Source organism: Perca fluviatilis, chromosome 23 (genome assembly GCF_010015445.1).
Source record: "Perca fluviatilis chromosome 23, GENO_Pfluv_1.0, whole genome shotgun sequence".
NCBI classification, from domain to species: Eukaryota; Metazoa; Chordata; class Actinopteri; order Perciformes; family Percidae; genus Perca; species Perca fluviatilis.
The window spans coordinates 6,654,240-6,666,635 of NC_053134.1; the positions used below are offsets into that span (position 1 = coordinate 6,654,240).

At 37.8% G+C, this 12,396-nt stretch overlaps 1 protein-coding gene across 2 annotated transcripts in view; it reads left to right on the forward strand.

Moving 5' to 3' along the window:
• The first annotated feature begins 6,280 nt into the window (after positions 1-6,280).
• Positions 6,281-12,396, forward strand: part of prkcq (protein kinase C, theta) — a 26,120-nt gene continuing 20,004 nt past the window's right edge. For both annotated transcript variants that reach the window (XM_039791185.1, XM_039791186.1), the window contains exon 1: positions 6,281-6,365. The gene's annotated coding sequence lies outside the window, so the exon portion shown is untranslated. The remainder of the gene's footprint in view (positions 6,366-12,396) is intronic.

Below are 12,396 nucleotides of genomic sequence, written 5' to 3' on the forward strand. Positions count from 1 at the left end.
GACATTTTTTTTTTTTTTATGACTTTTGATAGTTAAAAGATATACAGACAAGTAACATGGTGTAAAGTAACAAGTAAATTTACTCTGTACTAAAGTACAAGCATTGGACTTTTGACTTTTGGACACTTGCTTATAACACTTTTGAATGCAGGACTTTTATTTGTTATCAAGTATTTTAACATTGTGGTATTTTATTTTACTTGAGTAAAGGATCTAACTGCTTCAATCTCTGCATGCAGAGAGGTTTATGTTGCCTGTAATGAAAAAGCTATTTATGCATCTCATTCTTTAGTTTTTTTTCTCCCTTTCTTTTATCCCTCAAATTGTTTTTTGTTTTTTCCACACATCCTCATTCCTCTTCATACCACCAGTTGTTCTCTTGAGTTATATTGTATTGTATTCCACACAGGGAAGACTGCACATATGTTCAACGCAAGGCAATTATCATGCTCTATTTGTGTGCATTGCTTACAGCATATGCACTTAATGTACACATATATTTCTGTGCTCATAAACTTGCCTGTTCTTCACCTGACAAATTTTAAATTAAAAAACGTGTCCTGCTCCAGGCAGGTAAATTCAATTCAGTAAATGTTGCGGTTATCTTTTCGCCCTTGAAAAGCTGACTCATTTCCTGTTGTGTCCTGATTCTGTATCATCAACTGCTGCACAACCATGTCACAGTTTAGTAATGCATCAGCTCCAAGCACCAAGTGTATGCATAGGTGTGTGTGTGTGTGTATTGTACTTAGAAGGTGTGTGTGTGTGTGTTCTTGGTTGTGTGTGTTCTTGGTTTCATCTATTTTTTTACTGTAAAAACACTCAGTTGTCGGCTTATAATAATCCATGTGCTGGTATGCAATGTCAATGTGCAGAGAAGACAGGGGGTCGTGCGTGTAAAAGATGGCTGGGTGGAGGAGGAGTGTGTGTGTGTGTGTGTGTGTGTGTGTGTGTGTGTGTGTGTGTGTGTGTGTTGTGTGTGTGTGTGTGTGTGTGTGCAGCAGCTGGTTGGCTGCTGGGCTGGTTTCCATGGCAACGTGTGTAAAAAGAGTACAGGCTCCGTCCCTCAGTCCCATATTGATGCTCCGTACAAAAGAATAACGTTTTACAATTACATAGCCTCCACTCTTCTCCAGTCTCTTTCTCGGGCTGTCCGTCATTAATCCTTCTCTTAACTCAAACACTCAACCTGATTATCTTTCTTTAAAAAAAAAAAAAAAAACGATCTAATTAAAAATGGGTTTTATTATAATAGACAATATGCCGACTCTCACCATCAGTCTAAATCAGTGTGCGAGAATAAGATTTTTTTTTAGACTGCTCTGATCCAAATTCATATTCTCTACAGAAATTGTAACTGATTAGATTTTTGTAAAAGCCTTTTTCTGGATTTGCTGCTGCTCATATTCAGCGGGAGGATTAATTTAGTGCAATGCATGGGGAAACCCACCAAAAGGACTCTTGCTGTTCTGCTCACAAAAATAGTTCCGTAGGTTTGAAAAACCACCTACAGAGGAAATGGTATCACCTCAGACCTGCAGCCACAGCAATATCATTGCTGCCTGCAAAGAGAGTTTGAAGGTTTGTGTTGAAATCATTGATTTTATTATTCAGACTGAACTGACCCTTTGACGGGTCCCACTTTAAAAACTCTGCTGCACAGACGAGCTTTGTTCAAAAACACAGAACCTGAATTTAAATTCTAGCAGACCTCTTGCAAAGATACTCAGAATCAGAATAAGGTGTATTACTAAGTAGGTTTTCACTTGTGGAGGAATTTGCCTTGGTGTTTGGTGCATACATTACACATATTAAAATGACATAATCATAAAGGACAAGTATTTAAACAGTCAAGAGGATAAATATAGAATAAGAAAATTACAATGCAAATATAAAAAGATACAAAAAAACTATTTAAACATAAATATGACATGAGAAATTAAAAAAAAAAAGTGCCAAATGCAAAGAAGCTTAATTAAATCTCTTCGTGGAGGAAGCTCTTAAAGAAACAGTGTGTGTGTGTGTGTGTGTGTGTGGGGGGGGGTGTTGTGAATAATTGTGAGCACTAAAAAGATTAGGGTTCAAAAAGATTACAGGATGTTGGGGTTAATATGTATTTTGGATATTTTCTTCTTTTTTTTTTTAAATCAAATCTGTTGGATGGCAATCGGTGTTCTGTATGATTAACTGGTAGCAGACTGAATGCAAAAGCTTTCTTTAAAGTGAATAAATAGAATAACGGTTTAAAGGTTGAACAGTTACTTGTAAATGAATGAGACTGTCAGCCTTGAGCTACCTCTGCACTGCACATAGCATGCTGTTTTTGGCAGGAAATCTGATGTCTTGCTTCACGTTGCAGAAGAGAGGAAAAAGGGGGCACTGATCTTTGCAAACAAAACAAACACCTGCAGATTTTCCTGGTCTAAGTTGGAAGGATTTAAAGGCTGGGACAACATTACTGTTAACAAAATGTCTTGCAAATGACGAGAAAGATATGCATTAACTATTTAGCAATTTTCCGTTTTAGGGAAATGAAATGTTGCCAGCACATAGATTTTTCTTCAACATATAAGCCTTCATATTGTACAGCAGCAGCAATAAATTCACTGCCGACATTATTCAGATGGTTATTCCTATAATCCTGCATATGGCTAAAACCATAAACAAAACAAAAAACAATATTTTGATTTATTCAAAATTATTTAAATCCCAAAAGAAGTTTTCTTTCAGCTCATAGTTGAGGTTTTAAAATTCAAAACATGTAGTACAAGACGGGCTACAAGCCAAGAATAATATTTGGCTGTTAAAGGAACTATCTGTTCTGTTGCGCACAGGGAAATATAACTCCCATGAAACACTGCTCTACACCCATTTGTACAGCAAAGTAGAGGACAGGACAGGAGGGAACAGTACAGGGCATTATAGTAAAGTAAAGGACATTCAAGAGCAGTTGGGGACATTACATAACATTTCAGGACATTAAAAGACGTAGAAGTAAAATACAGTTAATGCTGGTACAGGACAGTAGAAAACCAGTTCAGCAGTATCAGCATGTAAACAGTTAAAACAATATTATATACACACACACACACACACAATAACCAAAAGATGCTCACAAGTCTCTGAGCTAGAGTCCAAGTCAAGTCTTTGAGCTTAAGTCCAAGTCAAGTCTCAAGTCTCTGAACTAGAGTCCAAGTCAAGTCTCAAGTCTCTGAACTAGAGTCCAAGTCAAGTCTCTGAACTAGAGTCCAAGTCAAGTCTTTGAGCTAGAGCCCAAGTCAAGTCTCAAGTCTCTGAGCTAGAGTTCAAGTCAAGTCTCAAGTCTCTGAGCTAGAGTCCAAGTCAAGACTCAAGTCTCTGAACTAGAGTCCAAGTCAAGTCTTTGAGCTAGAGCCCAAGTCAAGTCTCAAGTCTCTGAGCTAGAGTTCAAGTCAAGTCTCAAGTCTCTGAGCTAGAGTCCAAGTCAAGTCTCAAGTCGGAGTTAACCTCCCGTAGGTCGTATGCTGAGCTAAACATGTTTGCTAACCTATCAGGGTACGTTTTCAGGTGCCTGATAAACTCAGATGTGGTTGAGCCAGAATCCTTTATCTTGATAGCACAACACATTCAGCACTTATTTTGTTTGGGCCTTGTTGTCTGTGTTTAAAGTGTTTAAAACCAAAGCTTCGGACGAATGGCACAGCAGCTGCCGGTGCGGTCAACATGTTAGTTGTCCTTTCTCACGTGTGGCAGCACCCAGCAGATACGTTAAGCATTACGTAGGTAGGTTATAGGTTACGCAGGGAGGGGAACAAAATTCAGCTCATCAGATGTTTCCTAAAAATAAAGATTGTTTCACGAGTCCTGCATCTCGAGTCAGAGTCGAGGCTGAAGTCTTTTGAGGACGAGTCTCAAGTCAGGTCTGAAGTCGCTGTGTGTGCGACTTAAACACGAGTCCCCATCTCCAACACTAACAGGATTGACTTAGCTGTCTGGGCTTTCCCTGACTGCTTATGTCAAGTGTATCATAATTCTTCTCTGTGTTTTAACTGTAACTAGTAATCATTACTGTTTCTTTCTGTGTGTGTGCTCACTGAGCAGTTATAGGAAGAGGAAGTGTGACCTCACCAACACAGTTAAAACGTGCACGTGCGCACAAACACACACACACACACGCACACACCTTTGTGTCTTGCTGTAAATTTCAAATATAAAATGTAAATCAAGCTCTGTTACTTAGTGAATAACAAACATGATGGATGTGATGTCCACACACAAATTTAAAAGAGTATGGGTGAACATGGTTGGCAGGCAGGCATCTGCTGTGTTATCTGCACTTAAAGAGTATCTAATCTCAGGCAGACTGCTCTTTCTGCCTCCAAACAGGATGGATGGATGAATAAAAGGATAAATGGATAGAGGGGCTTTCAATCATGCTCGAGATGATGGTCACATATTGGTGACAAGTCATATTATAAACATAAATGAAATGTATTACTTTTATTCTGAACTATATTTTAATCTGGAACACTGACTTTCAATCATTAGTACTTTTCCCCAGGTATCACTGGGATTGCTTTCCCCACATGCATCCACCTAAACCTATTTAAGCCAACACAAAGGCCATTACATGAACACTGGCACCTCCTGGTGGGGATAAATATGTCATTTATTATGTGTTGCTCTAAAAGTATTTGGTAATCTTACTTTTTACTGCAGAAAAACTACATTTTAGTAAGTCATGTCGTTCTTAAATCTTTTTTTTTTTATTTAAAAAAAAATGCCAGTGTGGTTGACATTATTTCACCTGTTTTTAATTCAAATCAACTTGATTCAAGCATTTTCTTAAATTAAATGTCATTTTCTTTATATTAAGTGGAAAAACCTGTCGGTTTTTCTTGTTCTAAGATGCAAAACCTAATTTCATTGGGTTTTAAAAAAAATACAAAATAGGCTTTAAAGACAAAATAAAGACAGAAAAAAAGATAAAATCAACATGGTTTGCCACATGTTGTGTCTTTTTACAAGGTAGTTAAAGGAATCAAAAAACAAAAGCAATGATGCCCATTATTTCCATTACTACATTATAGATTATGCAATGCAATATTACACCACTGCAGTAAAAAAAAAAAAAAAGAATACCATGTTGAAGATTATAATGCAATATAAAGGCTGAAAGATGTTGATGTTACTGTGTTAATTCACTCTATACTTTATTTAATAAAAGAGTCAAAAAGGTGTTTTCTTGACAGAAAAAAATGCTAATTTACCCTAAAATTGGTTTTGGAAGTAAGTGAGTCATCATGATTGAGCAGGACAATAACCTTAACTTTCCACTAAAGTTCATCTTAAAATGTGACCATCACAGATACCAAAACTCTTATGACTTAGCATCCAACAGCAGAACAGATCAATTTGAGTTGTTCCTGCATTAAAATGGTCTACTACATCATGTAGTCAAATGAAACTGCCTTGGGTTAATAATAATAATAATAATAATAATAATAAATACATTGGCACTTGTTGGTGGTTGCCTTGCTTGCCAACCACCTGGTAAGCCACAGCTGTTGACTTTCAACATCTTATTAACAATCAACAGTGAATTCTGCATCGTACAGCTCTTTAAAAAAAACAAATAAACAATATTTCAACAAAACCTCCTCCAGAGTTGTTTGGCTCACATTGCTCACTAACCCTTCAACTTATTGGAAAAAGAAAAGCAGCTCTAAATGTAAAATAATGCTAATAAAATGAGTGCTATACTACTATTTTTGGGTATATATTATATACAAATATTTTGTTTGTTTTTTCTAAAGAGAACTGTACAATAATATAAATAAATATAAAACAATATAGTAAATTAATATAAATGTATTGGCTTAAAGTTAAAGCTTCAGCCTACGCATTTCGGTCAGCATAAACTTGCTTTGATTTATCACTACTTCAAAATGAATGACTTATTATTGTTTATGTATTATTGTCTATGTGTAATTGAGTTGGATAAGTAAGTTGTAAGTAAAAAACAACTAAATTAAATAGAGAACTGTATTAAAAACACTTAAGTTATGATTTTGCCTCATGTAAGCTCACTGAATGTGTCTATAAGTCCTACTTCTTTGTTTAGTTTTTCATAAGTTTCACTTTGTATGTGGGTGGATAGGTCAATGTTGCGTTTAAACTCTCCTCGGAAATTGTAACCGCTAAATAAAAAAATAAAAAAATAAAAACACACCAAAGGTTCCAAGAATGACCAATATTCCGACAGTCGTGAACGCCTCATGATATCAAGGTAATGCCGTCTCTGCTCCCTCCGGTCTGTCAAGAGAAGTGCTCGGATGGAGAGCAGCGTCTGTCTGCGAACACTAAACTTCACTTGTCTTTTACAGGTTAGTACGACTGTTTTTCAATGTTTTCACAAAGCTTAAACTTATTTTAACTACGCTATTCTTGCTATGTGCCGAATTAATGACCTGCTGAGTTTGTGTGTCGTACAATTGGCCATGGCATGCGTTTCATATCTTTCACACTGTATTAAGAACTTAAAAACAACGCAGCTGCAAGGTTCTTTGACATTTAAAAAAACACTTAAGTGGTCGCTATGTCAGTGCTTTCTTTCACTTTGAAACTTAAGAGTTCATGGTTGTTATCAGCCCGTTTGGCTAAATTTAGAAAAACAGAAGTCATGACTGGCTTGAAAATCACTGATTTGATCAGTAAAAGACGCCGCATTCATAATGAAAGGTAATAATTGGTATTAATAGTGTTCTAAAGTTGTGCATTGTTGGATTCTCTTTTTTTATTCTTTACTATTCTACAGTCTCGGTGAGAGATGACCTATTCAGATATATTTAAGTAAAAGTACCACAATGCTAATACCCACATGTAAAAGTCCTGCATTCAAAATCTTACTTTAACAATGGAGGTATTACCAGCTACATGTAACTTAAAGCATTAAATGTACTCAATGTGCAGCATAATGACCCCTAAAATATGCAAAGTAACAAATAAATGTGTACTGTGGTGGAGTGAAAAGTGCAATATTTCTCTCTTAAATACAGTGAAGCATAAGTACAGGTATTTCCAATTTATACCAAAATTGAACAAAAATATAGTAGTCGAGTAAATGGAATTCGTTACATTCCGGTCTTACAAATAAACCTAGCATGTTAGCAGCATTTTAATGTTGCAGCTGGTTGAGAGGGAAATCATTTTATTCAATAACAATGTATTATGTTTTACAACATGGTTAGATATCTGTGTGTAAAATCTGACTGTGCAAAGTAACTTGTAACCTCTAAAAAGCTGTCAAATACTGTACATTAAGTGGAGTGAAGTGTCGTAAAATGGAAATACTCTAGTAAAGTACACCATAATGACATGCAAGTACTACTTCAGTAGATGTAATTGGTAACATTCCAGCCTTGCAAATAAACCTAGCATGTAAGCAGCATTTAATGTTGTAGCTGTTTGAGAGGGAACAAATGTTGGTAGTTTAGTCGATTAAAAGACATTATATCTTGTAAACTGATCATATGTTTTAGGTGTCTGCAAAGTGACTAGTAACTATAGCTGTAATATATATGTAGTGTAGTAAAAATCGCAATATTTCCCTGTCAATAGTTGTGAATAAGAAGGTTAACGTAATATACAAGTACTTCAGAAAATATATTTACTTTTTAGGTGCATGTTTTGAGGGAAAAGACTTCACCCCCCGCCCCCCCCCCACTCTTCCTTTCTTGGCTAGTTCAAAAACTGTGTGCGCGCGCACACACACACACACACACACACACACACACACACACACACACACACACACACACACACACACACACACACACACACACACACACACACACACGCTTTGATGTGGGGGGGTACAGAGAGTCTCAGGTGGGAGGCTCGTTTGACTTCGCTCATGAAAGCTTTGTGAAAGGTCTCACTGGTACTTGACCTTCCCTGTATCGCCATCTGTGAGCTTAGGGATAGGTGGGGGTGGCATTTGAACAGCCATGGGTGGTTGCAGTAAAGTGAATCCACCACCTCAGATGCCAACGTGATGCCTGCACACATAAAAGTGTGCTCTGAAAAAAACACTATATAATAAAAGTCTGTTTATTCTCTCTGATGGCTTTACTGAAAAGGATAAACATCAGCCACAAGAGACCACAGAGATTTGACAGCTCCTGTTCTGTTCTTAGGCCTCAATATTAAACAACAAAGCGGGCGCACTACAAAAAAACAACATTGAAACTGATTTTTTTTTAAATCCTGCGTTTATGTCCTTATGTACAGAGAAGCACATTAGACTGCATCAGCAGCCGATTTACTGCGTTTGAGCTGCTGTTTTACAAAATAAAGATCAGCAGCTTGTTTTAACAATGACCTCTGTGTTGGTACTGCCTAAATCCTCTTATATTAAGAGGACAGTTACTTCATGAGGAAGAAAGAGGGCATACATATATGGTGTAATCCCATTAGGACGTCACCACAGGCTCCATACTTTACATCACAGCAGCTCAAAAGCTAAACAGTATTTTGGTGTCTTTTCCGCCGCTATATAACTTTACTTGATGTTGTTTATTACATCAAATGATGCAAACTTCACATCAGACAATCACATTGGCTCTCTGCTTCAAACCTGTGCCATATGTGCATGAAACATTAACGGCCAAAACAAGTATTAATCAAGCACTTAAAAGGGATAGTTTGAATCTTTTGAAGTGGGGTTGTATGAGCTACTTCTCCATAGTCAAGTGTGTTAGCTACAGTAGATGGCGGTCGGCACGCCCCCAGTTTGGAGAAACAGGCCAGAGTACCGACACGGAAGCTAAGCAACGTAGACCTACTGCTGTGGACGGGGGGCAGCAGCTACACGGATTTTAGATACCCAAAACAATCTATATCAGTTTAAGTGTACGCTATATTTAGAATATTTTTACCACTTTACCTTGAAGACGGACTGGACGTGGGGAACTGAAGCCGTTAGCTATGCTCTCTTCACAGCCACCAGACTCCTTTGACAAAAACAGTAATTTTATCTCGCAGAACACTGTAGTTGCACGGTAGTTGCTGGTCCACCGCTGCCTCGATCAATTAGTTTGTTTGTGTTATTGTGTGACTTTGGTGAATCTGAACTAACCCTTTAAAACACCAAAGTCACATAATAACACAAACTAACCGATCAAGGCAGCGGTAGACCAGCAACTCTGCGTTCTGTGTAAGTAAAATTACTGTTTTTGTTTAATACAGGGAGCAACAGGACACGTGACCTACAACTAAACTAAATCAAAGTTATTAATGCTTTGTGACGGTGATAATGGTTTGTTGCATTAGTAACACTGTAAACACAGCAGTAAAATAGCTCTTTAAGGAAAACACACAGGAAACTCTTAGGTTAAGGTTAAACTCTTATCCTATGTGAATTCTCAAAAGTGTCAAAAATATGTACTGGAACTTTAAATGAAATCTTAAATATATTAGGATAATCAGGAAGGATGATGCTAATCAATGTACTAACTCTTACATTGAGTACATATTTTGTTAGCTACTGGTTTCTATGTAGTTCATCACAATGCATCAACCTACACATACTTTCAGCTTTTTGCCGTTCTCTGCCCACCTTGTTTTTGGTGTTGTTTTTCAACTTGGTGTTTGCAACAGCCCCACCTGTGAAGCTTCAAAATGAAAAATAAAAACCGCCCGAAAGACAGGAAGTGTGGTTACATCGTCGCACCTTAGGCACCGGAAGTTGTACTTCTCCTGTGCAATGAACGCAGCACTATACAACAGATTCAAACTGTACAAGAGGCTGCAGCTCTGCACATTTCAAATGTTTGCGTGCGTGTGGCTGAGAGAATTTCAATACCAGGATCAATAGCAGTCTGTGACTATATATGCAGATAAAGACATTTGTATAAGTTAGATTTAAATGGGAAAAAACAAAATATTATAATTCAAAAAGGCTGGTCCAAAATTAAGAACAGTACTAGAAAAGTACTAGCTATTCATACCTTGTACTAATTAAGTTGAGTCATTAGTTGATATGATCAGCTTCACATTATAATTGTTTTAATTAAATGGGACAAAATGGTGTTCAGACAAAGTCTCTAAACAGTTTATTGAAACAAGTCTACAGCTGTGTCTCAGTTTCATACCGTATGCTGTTACCTTTAACGATTTGGTTACGAATATGTAGGACATTACTTAAGAAAAAAAGACAAAATTAACTATACTTCACCATGCTCGCATGCACACTTAAACCGCTTGATTTGTTTGTTTTATGTGGTGCAACACACAGATAACCATCAACCCAGGTAGGAAATGGATTCTCACAGCTGGAAAAATGAAAACAAAATGTCATACAGCTGCTCTGGCAAAAGCTTAAATAATAAAACAAACAAAAACACTAACAAACGTTTTGGATAAATATTTTTTCATTGTCAGTCGTCTATCCTACTGTGCCATCATATTTCTGTCTGCTGGTGTAAGGCTTATAATATTTCTAACTACTAGAGCTAAAACATTTAGTCAATTAAAGCTGCAACTATTAGTCGACTAATCGATTACCAGAAAAGTAATATCATGTTATCTATCCAAAAATCCAATCAGACCACAACTTAAACCGACCAAACAATCAGCACGGTTATATATATAGGGCTTATGCTACCCTGGAAATCCAGAGTTCTCGCGAGAGTACAATTTGAATTTGCTCAGCGAGTCACTCTGGCATTGAGTAATGATGCTCATTAACTATGCCCTTGTAGCCAAGCTGCACCAATCACATCGGTGTATCTGATATAGGCGGGCCAGAGGCGAGCTAAACAGAGGACGACAGTTTAATCTACCAGTTAGCTCCGCTGGTATCTAAGCTTATGGGGTTTATTGTTGTAATTGGTCGTAGTGTTATCCAATTGCGAGCAGTGAGATTTTCAAATGCATGCTTGGTGCCGCCCCTCGGGTTGGGCCATTTTCATTACTCAATGCCAGACCTTTAATCTTTCGGATTTGGGTCTGGATTTCCAGGCTAGGCTTATACTGCACTGTTTTTTTTTGTTTTGTTTTTTTTGATCTGCCCATAAAGAGAAAAGAGATCACATCGTTGGCCCACTTGTGAGTCTTTCATATGAACACTGGCCATTCACATCCTTGGTCTTTGACTGACCGGCCCACAGAGAGGAAAGAGATCACATGATTGGCCAACTGGTTTGTTTCTCATCTGAACACTGGCCAATCACATCCCACTATGGCCCACTTCCATCCTATAATAGAGACAGAGCGCATTTAAGTCCCGCGCCCACCTGCGGCGAAAACACCACAAAGTGACGGTAGCTAGCTAAAAAACACGAGATTTAAGTATGTCAAACGATTATTTTAGCACCCTTTGTCTACCAGAGAGGACAAGTTAGCTGTTAGTAAACTAATGTTAGTTATTAGTTTTAGCAAGCTAAGGCACTTGCAAACATGGTACTATAACTTTCTGATTTATCCACATAAGCTGCATACGGTGTACAAAAGGCAGTTTTATCTTAACTTACAGACTTTTCACTTGTTTACTATACAAGACATCTTGATGGCAGCCATGCACCCCCTTAACCTTTAGCCATCTTGCCATTAGGAGCCAGCCTTTTTGTATCAGTGAGTACATTATCATACTCTCTTACTTACCACTCAGCTAAGTGAGAGTATTTTTTTTTAGGCTGCTGAGTCAAGCAAATCTACCATTCTGCCAATGTTGAACCCTGCTGGTATATACAGTGCATACGGAAAGTATTCACAGCGCTTCACTTTTTCCACATTCCGATATGTTACAGTCTTATTCCAAAATGGATTCAATTAATTTTTGTCCTCAAAATTCTACACACAATACCCCATAATGACAACATGAAAACATTTTTTTTTTTTTAAAGGTTTGCAAATTTATTAGAAATAAAGAACGGAAATATAATATGTACATACGTATTCACAGCCTTTGCTCAATACTTTGTTGTGGCACCTTTGGCAGCCTCAAGTCTTTTGGAATATGAAGCCACAAGCTTGGCACACCTATCTTTGGCCAGTTTCGCCCATTCCTCTTTAAAGAACCTCTCGAGCTCCATCAGGTTGGATGGGGAGTGTCGGTGCACAGCCATTTTTAGATCCCTCTAGAGATGTTCAATGGCATTCAAGTCTGGGCTCTGGCTGGGCCACTCTAGGACATTCACAGAGTCCTGAAGCCACTCCTTCCACTGAAAAACATCCCCACAGCATGATGCCGCCACCACCATGCTTCACTGTAGGGATGGTATTGGCCAGGTGATGAGCGTTGCCTGGCGTCCTCCAAACATAACGCTTGGCATTCACGCCAAAGAGTTCGATCTTTGTCTCATCAGACCAGAGAATTTTGTTTCTCATGGTCTGAGAGTCTTTCAGGTGCCTTTT